Source organism: Triticum dicoccoides, chromosome 2A, assembly GCF_002162155.2.
Source record: "Triticum dicoccoides isolate Atlit2015 ecotype Zavitan chromosome 2A, WEW_v2.0, whole genome shotgun sequence".
Classification (NCBI taxonomy): Eukaryota; Viridiplantae; Streptophyta; class Magnoliopsida; order Poales; family Poaceae; genus Triticum; species Triticum dicoccoides.
The window spans coordinates 246501887-246514834 of record NC_041382.1 but is presented as its reverse complement, the minus strand read 5'-3'; the positions used below and the strand labels follow the sequence as shown (position 1 = coordinate 246514834).

Genomic DNA, 12948 nt, shown 5'->3' with positions numbered 1-12948 from the left:
CATAGAGAGAATAATATTTACACAAATCTAATCTGCTGATGTATTCCGTAGTGTGACACACCACGGCCAAGCCTTTATCCGAGTCGTTTTATTACCCCACCTCAGTGCATGCGAGGCGGTTTCCTTGGCACGTCTTGTCAAAGCAGAGATCGTGTCCCCTTATTCCGGGATTCTCATCAATACGGGCGTGGGTAACCCAACCACGCCATTGATTACGGCGCTTGGAGATAAGCGAGTTTTACCAGGCTGGTGGGGACACGTAGTTGCGTCCACCCATATAAGGGGATAAGGATCCACCTTTTTACCTACGCCTTCTTCCTCCTTTGCCTATCCATTCCCGCGCACTCGAGCTCCAGCGCCCAAGTCCGCACTCCCCACCTCAACCTTCTCCATCCATGTCCGGAGTGGGAGGCAAGTGGATGGTCTCCCCCGTCACGGAGGGACACATCAAAAAACTAAGGAAGGCCGGATACCTGTCCAACAATATCGTGTACCGGCTTCCCGAAAAGGGGCAGCTCATCCCCACCCCTAGGCCCCATGAGAGGGTGGTGTTCCTCCCCCATTTCCTTCGCGGACAGGGCTTCGCTCTCCACCCATTTGTCTGGGGGCTCATGTTCTACTATGGCCTGGATTTCCACCATCTAGCCCCGAACTTTGTCCTCAACATCTCGGCGTTTATCGTCGTGTGCGAGGCTTTCCTCCGCATCCGCCCCCATTTCGCCTATGGCTCAAGACTTTCAACGTCAAGCCGAAGGTGGTGCGCGGCAACCAGGCGGAGTGCGGAGGCGCCATGGTGGGCAAGATGCCCAACGTCTTATGGCTCGAGGGCTCCTTTGTGGAGACCCTGAAGGGGTGGCAATCGGGGTGGTTTTACATCACCGAGCCGCGCGACCCTGAGTGGGTCGCAGCCCCCGAGTTCCGATCCGGACCCCTTACGTGGCTCACCTCCTGGAAGGAGACGGGCCTGTCGTGGGGTAAAAAAGGAGAGCTGACCGGACTCCAAACATGCGTCCACACCCTAGTGGACAAGAATCTCAAACTTGTCAACGTAGTCCAGGTTATGCTCATCCGCCTGATCCTCCCGTGTCAACAACGGGCTTTCAACCTGTGGGAGTTCGACCCGACGCGACACCGAACTCTGAGCAGGCTCTTCAACACGACGTACGAAGATGCCTGGAAGGTGCTTTTCAAGGGCGCCCAGGCCCCCGCATCCGCTACCGAGGATCGCGGATTTAGTACACAGCGCCACGCTCATGCGGTAAGCTGTTTTTTCCTTTTACAGGGTATCAGTTTTTCATAGTTTGACTCCATGCGGGATCTAAGCTCCCTTACCTTTGACAGGATTGGCAGAAGACGTCCGGACAGATCAACTGTCCGGCTCCTTTGCCCGAAGGCCCAGCGGACGCTCGCTTGGCGAAGCTGCTGGTTCCGGCACCCTATGTGGTGCCGGAGAAGAGGGCCGCGAAAAAGGCCACGGGGACTCGAAAGAGTGCCCGGCGCCAGGAGGTGTCGGATCCATCATCCGGCGGTTCCGAGGCGCATTCCTCCCGCGAAGATGAGGAGGAAGAAGAAGATACCTCTCCCCCTCTAGCGGGAGGAGAGAAGAAAAGGAAGGCCGCCCTCTCTGGGGAGGCCGGAGGGTCCAAGAAGGGGAAGACCCTTCCTCCGGACTACTCCACCGACGCCGATGACGGCGAAGAGGAGTGGCCGCTCAGGGCCAAGCCCCTGGTGAAATCGTAAGTATCCGGATACCAGAGTAATTCATAGTATTCCTTTATTGCACAGCTTTCCCTTATGTCGAATATGATTATGCAGCCCACCCAAAGACCGGCTCGACGCATCGTCGAGCGGTTCACTGGACTCGCCGGATGTGAATTTGCTTCCGACGGCTTCCTCCCCCCGCCCTGCGGACGACGCCGAAGTGTTGTCTCAACAAGTTCCAAGCCGGGAGGAAGTGGTCCTGGAGGCGCCGCAAGGCGACCTCCCAGACTACAGGAGTAAAGGGGATAAAACCCCCCAGGGCTCCAAGTCCGACTCAAGGCCGGACACCACTCTGGAACCTTCAAAGGTTCCAGAGTACGGCGGGCGACCTCCTTCCAAGAGGAGCAAGCCCACCGTCCCAGTGACCCCCGTCCAACCGGAGGCGCCGGACAATCTGTTAGAGGCGCTCCTAGGCGCCTCCATTGACGAGGAGCACCGCACCATTATGAGTGCGGTGGTCCGGAAGGTTTAGTCCGGCAAGAGCGGACTGACTGAAGCTTGTAGTAGCCTTTTAACAGGCTTTGAGGTAAGTAAAGAATGTGTAAATAATATTACCGCATAGACAGTAGCCCCTGATGCTCTGTTTGGCGTTCGAAAAGAAAAGCCGAATAGAGGATCAAATAAAATTCGCAGGAGTCTAACAAAAAGGAGTCAATATGCGTATGCAGGCTTCCCTGCTTGCGTACGCCGCACTGACCGCGGAAGTGGACACGTTAAAGCAGAACCTTGAGCGGACCAAGCAGGAGCTCGGGCGTGCCAAGAAGCAGCTCGAGGACAATGAAGGTAAGTAATACCTTGTTTAAATATATATAAAAAGGTGCAATTGCAAAAAATGACAGGATTATCATGGCTATTGTAGGGGCCACGTCTGAGGTGGCGACCCTTAAGCAAGAGCTGGTCGAGGCCGAGAAGAGGGCGACCACGAAGCGCATCGAGCGGGAGAGGTACGAGGCCCAGGTTGGCAAGGTACAGCAAGAGCTCCAGGTTCTCATGAAAAAACATGAGAGTTTGGAGCTTGACTCAAAGACGCGAGCGTCTGAGCTCGCGGTGGCTATTAAAAATGCCGAGTCTGCCAAGGTCGAATCCCAGAAAACCCTCCAGGAGTTGGATGAGGTGAAGAAGATAGCGGTGGGTAAGGCATTCTTTATGCAAAGAAAACACATAAATGTGAGTTACTTGTTACTTACCCGAATCCGGAGCTCTCTAGGAGCGTTTGCAGATCTTCCCCGGAGTGTGTCCGATGCCACCGCATTTTACCGAGCTGAGGAGGGAAGCTCGACAGAGAAGGTATTCTGGTCTCAGTACGCTGAGGCTGGACACCCCGTGCCCCTGAGCGACCAGCTGAAGCAACTGGTCGAGCTCCACAAGGCAGCCAAACAGGCCATGAAGGGCCTCATAGTTCGGCTGTGGCCTGGAGAGGCTCTGCCTGGGAGCTATTTTGGTCTGGTGCGGCGGCTGGTGGAGGCCTGTCCAAGGCTCGAAGTCATCAAGCGCTCTGTCTACATTGAAGATGCCCGTAGGGCCCTTGCCCGTGCTAAGGTGCACTGGGGCAAGCTGGACGTTGAGAAGCTTGTGAAGGACGGGCCACCGCCGAGGAAAGAGCATCGCAAGCTCGAGAATTATTATAAGGATGTTCTGAAGGGTGCCTGCCTTGTGGAGGATGAATGTTCTAGGGATGTAATTTTTGAGTGAAACTTGCTCGTTTTGTCCTGTGCGCTGAAAACTTGTTCATATGCGCTAAGCAATGCTGTTGGAATTTAAAATATTACCTTCTGTGCTGCTGTTTATCAATACTGAGAAATGGGGAGTCGTCGGCTTCTGCCCCCGTGCCACTAGTGCTGGGGTGTTCGGGGATAAACCTGAGCGCTCTTTTTCCCATGTTTGGGTCCTTCGAGGGAGGCGTTCAGCCCAACGAAAAAGGCACTCGGTCTATAATGCGTGAACACTCTCACTTAGCCATAGAATTCTGTAATTTTAAATTTCAGCGAAGCCCTTGGTATTCGGAAGACTGAGTTTGGGGCGCTATCCACGCCTTTGGCCGGACAGAGCCGGCTCCTCGCTCTAAGCGGCATAAGTCTTTAGGGACTCGAAAAACCTCTCGAACAGCGACCAACTCTCGCTTCATCATGACAGTCAGTTTTAGCTTTCTCCACTGAGGTGCTCGACCCAGCTCAACTGGAGCACAATCGCAGTGGCTCTCCTAGTGCTACCTTAGCCGATATAGCGGAACGTAAGGCACCAAAACATAGGAGCCGGGCAAACCCAAATATTGACCCAAGACATGATTCGGAGCCAATGCATATAATTCTATAAGTTCGGGGTGCCGAACTTGTTAAAGTGTTCGGACTTCTCACATCATATTGAGGGATACTAAAGCCCCTGGCGTATTTTGGACGTACCAAAGTGTACGGGTGCAACATGTCGTTAAGGAACATATATTTATGGAAAAAGAGTAATGCGAAAATAGACAAAAGCTATGCATTGTTTATTAAAAAGGGCTGCAATCAAAGCAGAACGATACAAACAATGCGGTAAGCAAAAGGTTGGACTATTTAACATGTCCGTTCCAGGGGCAGGCTGCGGAAAGGTAAGGTATATTGCTCGTGATAGAGACCACTTGGGAGTTCTGTAATGCGGTGTGCCTTGTCTGCTTCCCTGGTTCTTGCATCGTTTGTGCGGCAATTGAACTGCCGAGCAGGCCTTCCGAAGAATGGAGTCCTGAAAGTAAGAGAAAATTAAAAAATCGGCAGACCCTGGTGCGGTTTAAGCCGTGTTTTGGGCATGCCGTGATGGTGCCCCTCCCCCTGTACCCATGGTATTTCTAGAGCGTAGTTATGTACGTGAAGCACTGGCGTCGCCTTTTTGCGAGGGCTGGGGTTGGGGCCGCATTGCTATGCCTGCTTGGATCGTGCCAGGCGGTCTTGTTGTGGGTTACTCCGGGCGCGCTTGACGGTGTCCGGTCGTTTAATGGCCGGACTGGAGAACTGCCTGGAGAGGCTGCTTTGTACTTTCGCTGCGAGGGCCGCCGTGTGCTCCACCGTTCGGTGTTTCCGTTGACCGTAATTACTCCCCGAGGGCCTGGAATCATGAGCTTAAGGTATGCATAGTGCGGTACCGCATTGAACTTGGTGAATGCGGTTCATCCGAGCAGTGCGTGATAGCCACTGCAGAATGGGACTATGTCAAAGATTAACTCCTCGCTTCGGAAATTATCCGGAGATCCGAAGACCACTTCAAGTGTGACTGAGCCTGTACAGTTGGCCTCTACACCTGGTATTACGCCTTTAAAGGTCGTTTTGGTGGGCCTAATCCTCGAGGGATATATGCCCATTTTCCGCACTGTATCCTGGTAAAGCAGGTTCAGGCTACTGCCGCCGTCCATAAGGACTCTAGTGAGATGAAATCCGTTAATGATTGGGTCTAGAACCAATGCGGTGAATCCGCCATGACGGGTGCTAGTGGGATGGTCCCTCCGATCAAAGGTGATCGGGCAGGAGGACCATGGGTTGAACTTTGGGGCGACTGGCTCTATCGCGTATACGTCCCTTAACGCGCGCTTCCGCTCGCTCTTGGGGATGTGGGTTGCGTATATCATGTTCACCATCCGCACTTGTGGGGGAAAACCCTTCTGTCCACTGTTGTTCGGCAGCCGGGGCTCTTTGTCGTCATCGCTATGCAGCCCCTTGTCTGTATTTTCGGCATTTAACTTGCCTGCCTGCTTGAACACCCAACAATCCCTGTTGGTGTGATTGGCTGGCTTTTCGGGGGTGTCATGTATCTGGCACAAGCGGTCGAGTATTCGGTCCAAACTGGACGGGCCCTTAGGATTTCTTTTGAATGGCTTTTTCCGCTGACCGGATTTATAGCCTCTAAATCCGGCATTAACTGCCGTATCCTCAGCATTGTCGCCATTAATGCGGCGCTTCTGCTTGTTGCGACGCGACCTGCCACTACTGTCCCTAGTATCCGAATTACCAGGGTTCTTGGTCATATTGTTGCTACGAGCAAGCCAGCTGTCTTCTCCCGCGCAAAAGCGGGTCATGAGTGTCGTGAGTGCTGCCATAGATTTCAGCTTTTCCTGTCCAAGGTGCCGGGCAAGCCACTCGTCACGGATATTGTGCTTGAAGGCTGCTAGGGCCTCAGCGTCCGGACAGTCGACTATTTGATTTTTCTTTGTTAAGAACCGTGTCCAGAATTGCCTGGCCGATTCTTCTGGCTGCTGAATTACGTGACTTAGGTCATCGGCGTCTGGGGGTCGCACATAAGTGCCCTGGAAATTGTCGAGGAATGCGGCTTCCAGGTCCTCCCAACAACTGATTGATCCTGTTGGCAAGCTGCTAAGCCAATGCCGAGCTATTCCTTTAAGCTTGAGTGGGAGGTATTTGATGGCGTGGAAATCATCGCCGCGGGCCATGTGGATATGAAGGAGATAATCCTCGATCCATACCGCAGGATCTGTTGTGCCATCATATGATTCGATGTTTTCGGGTTTGAAACCCTCGGGGATTTGATGATCCATTATTTCGTATGTGAAGCATAGTGGGTGTGCGGCGCCTCTGTACTGGGCTATATCACGACGTAGCTCCAATGAGATTCGTCTACTATGTTCGGCCCTGCCGAATTTGTGGCCGGTGTGACGGTTACCATCTCAAGTCGTGGGGCGCCCACGCGATCCGTAGATCAATCTTGTTTGCCTTGCCTTGTCCTCCAACATATCTCTCAGGTCCGGCGCATTTTCCCATGCCTTGGTACGGGGTGCGGCTTGAGTGGAGGGCCGAGAGGCCTCTCTGTCGCAGCCACGAGGTGGCCGATCGGCCGTATCGAGTGCAGGTGATGCAGGTTTAAATGCTTCCTCCTCTAGTCGGGGTAGCAACCTGCGCTTTGGGTAGCTCTTGGAGGGGCGTTCGAGTTTATGTTCTTCGGTCGCAAGGACTTCAGTCCATCTGTCGACTAGCAAATCTTGATCAGCTCTAAGCTGTTGCTGTTTTTTCTTGAGGCTTCTTGCCGTGGCCATAAGCCTGCATTGAAAACACTCTTGCTCGACGGGAGCCTCTGGCACGACGAACTCGTCGTCGTCTAGGCTTGCCTCGTCTTCGGAGGGAGGCATATAATTGTCCTCCTCGACCTCTCTATCTGCCGCTCTCTCATGAGGGTTGGCTTCTCCATCCTCCTGTGCTATGTTTTGCTGGAGGGGGTTTTCTTCGGCACTCTCTGGAGTATTATTATCTCTTGTGCTGGAGTCACCGTATTTGTTTTGGCGGGATTTTGAGCGGCGCCGCTGACATCGGCGCTTAGGCTGTTTCTTGGAGGGGTCATCCTCCGTTGTTCCATAGCCATCTCCTTCTTTTGGGGTGTCCACCATGCATATGTCAGATGATGAGGTGGCTTTCCATGGCCCGATAGGCGCTGGTTCTTCATCGTCTCCTGCATCGGCGTCCATACCGTCGATGTCTTCGGAATCGAAGTCGAGCATGTCGGTTAGATCATCGGCAGTGGCTACAAAGTGGGTGGTGGGTGGGCTTTGAATTTCTTCATCGTCTGTATCCCAACCTTGCTGACCATAGTCCGGCCAGGGCTCTCCTGATAAAGAGAGAGACTTTAGTGTCTTCAGAATATCACCGAAAGGCGAGTGCTGAAAGATGTCTGCGGCAGTAAACTCCATGATCGGCAGGGGCGTGAGGGGTTCGGAGTTCGGAGAGGAGTCTGGCTCCTTGGAGTCATGAGTCTCGCGGAGTGCGGGGCTGGTGTTCAGCTCGATCGCCGTTGGAATCGCAGCCCCCGAGGCGGTGTCCAACCACCCATCCTCGATCGGTGCAGTTGGCTCCGGATTAAGGGTCGAAGCCGATGTGGGTGCGGCCTCCAGGGCACTGTTCGGCGGCAGAGCTAGATCATGCTCGTCGTGACAGCGTGGCGAGCTCGGCAGTGGCTCGAATCCGTCGAAGATCAAGTCCCCGCGGATGTCGGCCGTGTAGTTTAAACTTCCAAATCTGACCTGACGGCCAGGGGCATAGCTTTCGATCTGCTCCAGATGGCCAAGTGAATTGGCCCGCAGTGCGAAGCCGCTGAAGACGAACATCTTTCCGGGGAGGAAGGTCTCACCCTAGACTGCATCGCTATTGATGATCGTAGGAGCCATCAAGCCTAACGGCGACGACACAGAGGAACTCTCAATGAAAGCACCAATGTCGGTGTCAAAACCGGCCGATCTCGGGTAGGGGGTCCCGAACTGTGCGTCTAGGCCGGATGGTAACAGGAGGCAGGGGACACGAAGTTTTACCCAGGTTCGGGCCCTCTTGATGGAGGTAAAACCCTACGTCCTGCTTGATTAATATTGATGATATGGGTAGTACAAGAGTAGATCTACCACGAGATCAGAGAGGCTAAACCCTAGAAGCTAGCCTATGGTATGATTGTTGTTGTGTATGTTGTCCTACGGACCTAAACCCTCCGGTTTATATAGACACCGGAGAGGGTTAGGGTTACACAAAGTCGGTTACAATGGTAGGAGATCTGTATATCCGTATCGCCAAGCTTGCCTTCCACGCCAAGCAATGTCCCTTCCGGACATGGGACGAAGTATTCAATCTTGTATCTTCATAGTCCAGGAGTCCGGCTGAAGGTATAGTCTGGCTATCCGAACACCGCCTAATCCAGGACTCCCTCAAAGCCCAATATTGCCCAAAACAGTAGATAATATAGCATGGAGCAATGAAAAATTATAGATACGTTGGAGACGTATCAAGCATCCCCAAGGTTAATTCCTGCTCGTCCTCGAGTAGGTAAATGATAAAAAAGATAATTTTTGATGTGGAATGCTAGTTGGCATAATTTCAATGTAATTCTTCTTACTTGTGATATGAATATTCAGATCCGAAAGATTCAGGACAAAAGTTCATATTGACATAAAAATAATAATACTTCAAGCATACTAACAAAGCAATCATGACTTCTCAAAATAACATGGCCAAAGAAAGTTATCCCTACAAAATCATATAGTCTGGCTATGCTCCATCTTCACCACACAAAATATTTAAATCATGCACAACCCCGATGACAAGCCAAGCAATTGTTTCATACTTTTGATGTTCTCAAACTTTTTCAATCTTCACGCAATACATGAGCGTGAGCCATGGACATAGCACTATAGGTGGAATAGAATGGTGGTTGTGGAGAAGACAAAAACGGAGAAGATAGTCTCACATCAACTAGGCGTATCAACGGGCTATTGAGATGCCCATTAATAGATATCAATGTGAGTGAGTAGGGATTGCCATGCAACGGATGCACTAGAGCTATAAGTGTATGAAAGCTCAACAAAAGAAACTAGTGGGTGTGTGTCGGTTTCAAAACCAGTGGATCTCGGGTAGGGGGTCCCGAACTGTGCGTCTAGGCCGGATGGTAACAGGAGGCAGGGGACACGATGTTTTACCCAGGTTCGGGCCCTCTTGATGGAGGTAAAACCCTATGTCTTGCTTGGTTAATATTGATGATATGGGTAGTACAAGAGTAGATCTACCACGAAATCGGAGAGGCTAAACCTTAGAAGTTAGCCTATGGTATGATTGTATGTTATGGTTGTTGTCCTATGGACTAAAACCCTTCGGTTTATATAGACACCGGAGAGGGTTAGGGTTACACAAGGTTGGTTACAAAGGAGGAGATATCCATATCCGTATTGCCTAGCTTGCCTTCCACGCCAAGTAGAGTCCCATCCGGATACGAGACGAAGTCTTCAATCTTGTATCTTCATAGTCTAACAGTCCGGCCAATGGAGATAGTCCGGCTGTCCGGAGACCCCCTAATCCAGGACTCCCTCAGTAGCCCCTGAACCAGGCTTCAATGACAATGAGTCCGGCGCGCAGTATTGTCTTCGGCATTGCAAGGCGGGTTCCTTCTCCGAATACATCATAGAAGAATTTGAATACGAGGATAGTGTCCGACCCTGTAAAATAAGTTCCACATTCCACCGTAGAGAGAATAATATTTTCGCAGATCTAATTTGCTGGCTTGTTTTGGCAGCATAACGTTATGTCATGGCCTGGTGATTATTCGAACCGTTTCCTTTAACCAGCCCCGCACATAACGCGAGGCAGTTTTTTGACACGTCTTGCCAAAGCAGAGATCGTGTCCCCTTATTACGGGATTCTCATTAATACGGGCATGGGTAACCCAACCGTGTCTAGGACTCCTAGATTATAGGCAAGTCCTAAACGGCTACGGAGGGGACGCTTGATATTCACCCTCTTTATAAAGGGACAAGGTTTTCGTCTTTTCCCTCTCATGCTCAATCGAACCCCTTCCCCGCCTTGAGTTCTAACACTCAAAGCCCAGGTCAGGTGCTCCGGATCTTCAATCATGTCTGGATCCAGCCTTCAAGGCCGATGGATGACCTCCTCCGTTATGGAAGAGGACATCAAAAAGTTGAGGGAGGCGAGATACCTGACCGCCGAGGTTTCGGATCGGCTGCCTGCTCGAGGGCAGGTCGTCCCTACTCCCGAACCCAACGAGAACGTTGTGTTCGTCTCCTACTTCCTCCGAGGCCTAGGCCTCACTCTGGATCCCTTCGTCAGGGGTTTGATGTTCTACTAGGGCTAGATTTCCACGATCTAGCCCCGGACTCCTTTCTCCACATCTCGACATTTATTGTCGTGTGTGAAGCCTTCCTCCGCATTACCCCCCACTTCGGCTTGTGGCTCAAGACCTTTGAAGTGAAGCCTAAGATGATCGAGGGGCAACATGCAGCGTGCGGAGGCGCATCAATAAGCTAGATAGCAGGAGCTACATGGCCGAAAGGTTCCTTTCCAGAGGTGTCCGAATTATGGCAACAAGAGTGGTTTTACATGAAGGCTCCCAGAAGTGCCAAGTGGGCGGCTGCCCCCGCCTTCTGCCCGGGCCCCCCACCACAACTGATGTCATGGATCAGCAGAGGCCTGAGCTGGGGTCCAGCCAAGGACGTGCCTATACTGCAAAGCCGCATTCAAGATCTCTTCAAGGGAGATTTTAATTTGGTTGTGGTAATGAAAGTTATGCTGGTTCGTCAAGTCCAGCCTTGCAAACGTCGGCCCCTTCGCTTGTAGGAGTTCAACCCGGAAGGGCCGCGTGCCATTCAAAGTTTCCTCAGCCTGACGCACGAGGAGATGTACAAGTCATTCTTCGGACCTCAAATAGAGTGTCCGGATACTACCAAGGACGTGGGCCTGAGCAGTAACCGCGCCGCCGAACAAGTAAGAAATCCTCTAGCTGAACACACTGTCTTTTATTCATCATGAAGTTATTTCTGAGAGTTCGCTCTTTGACCAAAACTGGCTAACAAAGGCGAAGATGATTCGGTGTTTGGCCCCCCTCCCTGAGGGTTTGGAAAATCCGGTATTGGAAAAGATGCTCGAGCTTGCACCTTGCCCGGATCCCTCGAGGGAAGATACGGGGGGATAATACGGGCGGACGCGGGCCCCCGTCGCTACCAGTTCCAACCGAGGGAATGAGCGCCTCCATGAAGGAGGACAACCGGGGGAGGAAAAGGACTGCTTCCGAGGATCCGGAAGCCGAGGCCTCCAAACGGGAGAAGAAGTCTCCCACAGAGGGTCCTGCCTCGGTGGGTGCTTTTGCCGCACAAAGTCCGCGGGGGGATCAGCCCTCCAACAAGTCATAAGTGATCCAAAAAATACTTTAATAGTGAAGGTATACTATCTTTCTTCTGAGAAAATAACCGCCGCATATATCTTGCAGTTTGGGTCTTAGCCCTTCTCAGCTGAGCTCATCTTCGGGGGATCTTCTTCCGGAGATGATGGAGAGCGAAACGCCTCCCCTGGACTCCTCCGCTCAAGAAGCGGGCGACCCGAAGTGTCGTTGCGGAGGGCCTCTCCGGATCCGGTGAGGCCAGAAGATAATCACATAGACCCCCGAAGTCCCTAGCGTCCGGCTTTCGAGGAGAGCGAACAAAGGAGTCTGACATCGTCTGGTATGCGCTCGGACGTTCTGAGGGAGCTGTTGGGGCGAGTGGCCATCTCAGAAGAACACCGTATGCTGATGGGTATGGTGATGGAAAGAATTTCGTCCGCCGAACGCGGATTACATGAAGCCTTTATGAGTCTACTGACAGGCTTTGAGGTACGTGAGATAATATGTGATAGTACCGCACATGTTAGGTGTGCCCTATGTAGATAGTAGCCCCTGAGACTCTGTTTGTCGTCGAGAACGGCGACGAACAGAGGATCATAGTCCCAGGCAATAACCGGACTGCCTTTGTGTGCAGGTGGTGGAAGCTCCGGTGGCTAGCCGGACTAGTGAGTTTGCCGAATTAAAACGGCAACTGGATGCGGCAGACGCCGACATCGAGCTTGTTAACAAGAGGCTTGATGAATCACAGGGTAAGTAATGCTTTCTGGTGAATGTCACACAATAAGAGCAGCATGATGACAGTATCTTTAATATATTGTGACTGCAGACGGAGCTGCCACCGTGGAGGCCCTTCGGGCGGAGCTCGCCCGAGCCAAGGAACAAGCGAGGATTGGTAATGTGGTTGCTTTGAAGGCGACCGAAGAGTTGAAAGCCAAGAAGGCCACACATTGCGAGAGCAAAGAGAAGATGGCCAAGATGGCCGTAGAATTAAAAGACACTGCCGACCGTTGCCGACTTCTTGAAAAAGAAAACCGAGCGAAGGCAACGGACCTTGAGAAGGCCACGATGGCGGACAAAGACACCCGCTCTGCTATGAGAGCGAAGAAGGAGGAGCTGCGGGAAGCCGGGGATATTGCGGCTGGGAAGCCCTTCATGCTACGGAGGAAATTCGGAGATCCACGGTATGCCCCTCTGGATCGGCTGTGTAGTTCGGCAGATGCATATATGGACTTGGCGGCGAGCGTTGCCGATACGGCCAAATACTTCCAAGGTCAAGCAGATCGTGGGGTGGACAAGCTGTTCTGGTCGCAATTCAACGTTCCAGAGCGTCCGCTTCCTTTGACTGATCAGCTAGCCGAATGGGCCGAACTAAATAGGTTGTCCGGACTCGCGATGGGGTCTGTCATGGATCAACTATGGCTGGAAAAGCCAAAGCCGAACAACTATTTCAGCTTAGTGCAGCAGGTCCTTGGTGCGCTGCCACGCATTAATGCGATGAAGAGGTCGGCGTGCATAGAAGGCTCGCGGATGGCCCTTGCCCGTGTTAAAGCATACTGGGCAGAGATGGAC

The 12948-nt window shown here is 52.3% G+C and overlaps 1 pseudogene; it reads left to right on the top strand.

Moving 5' to 3' along the window:
* Window positions 1-395: 395 nt before the first annotated feature.
* The window catches only part of LOC119359319, a 33633-nt pseudogene continuing 21080 nt past the window's right edge, over window positions 396-12948 (top strand).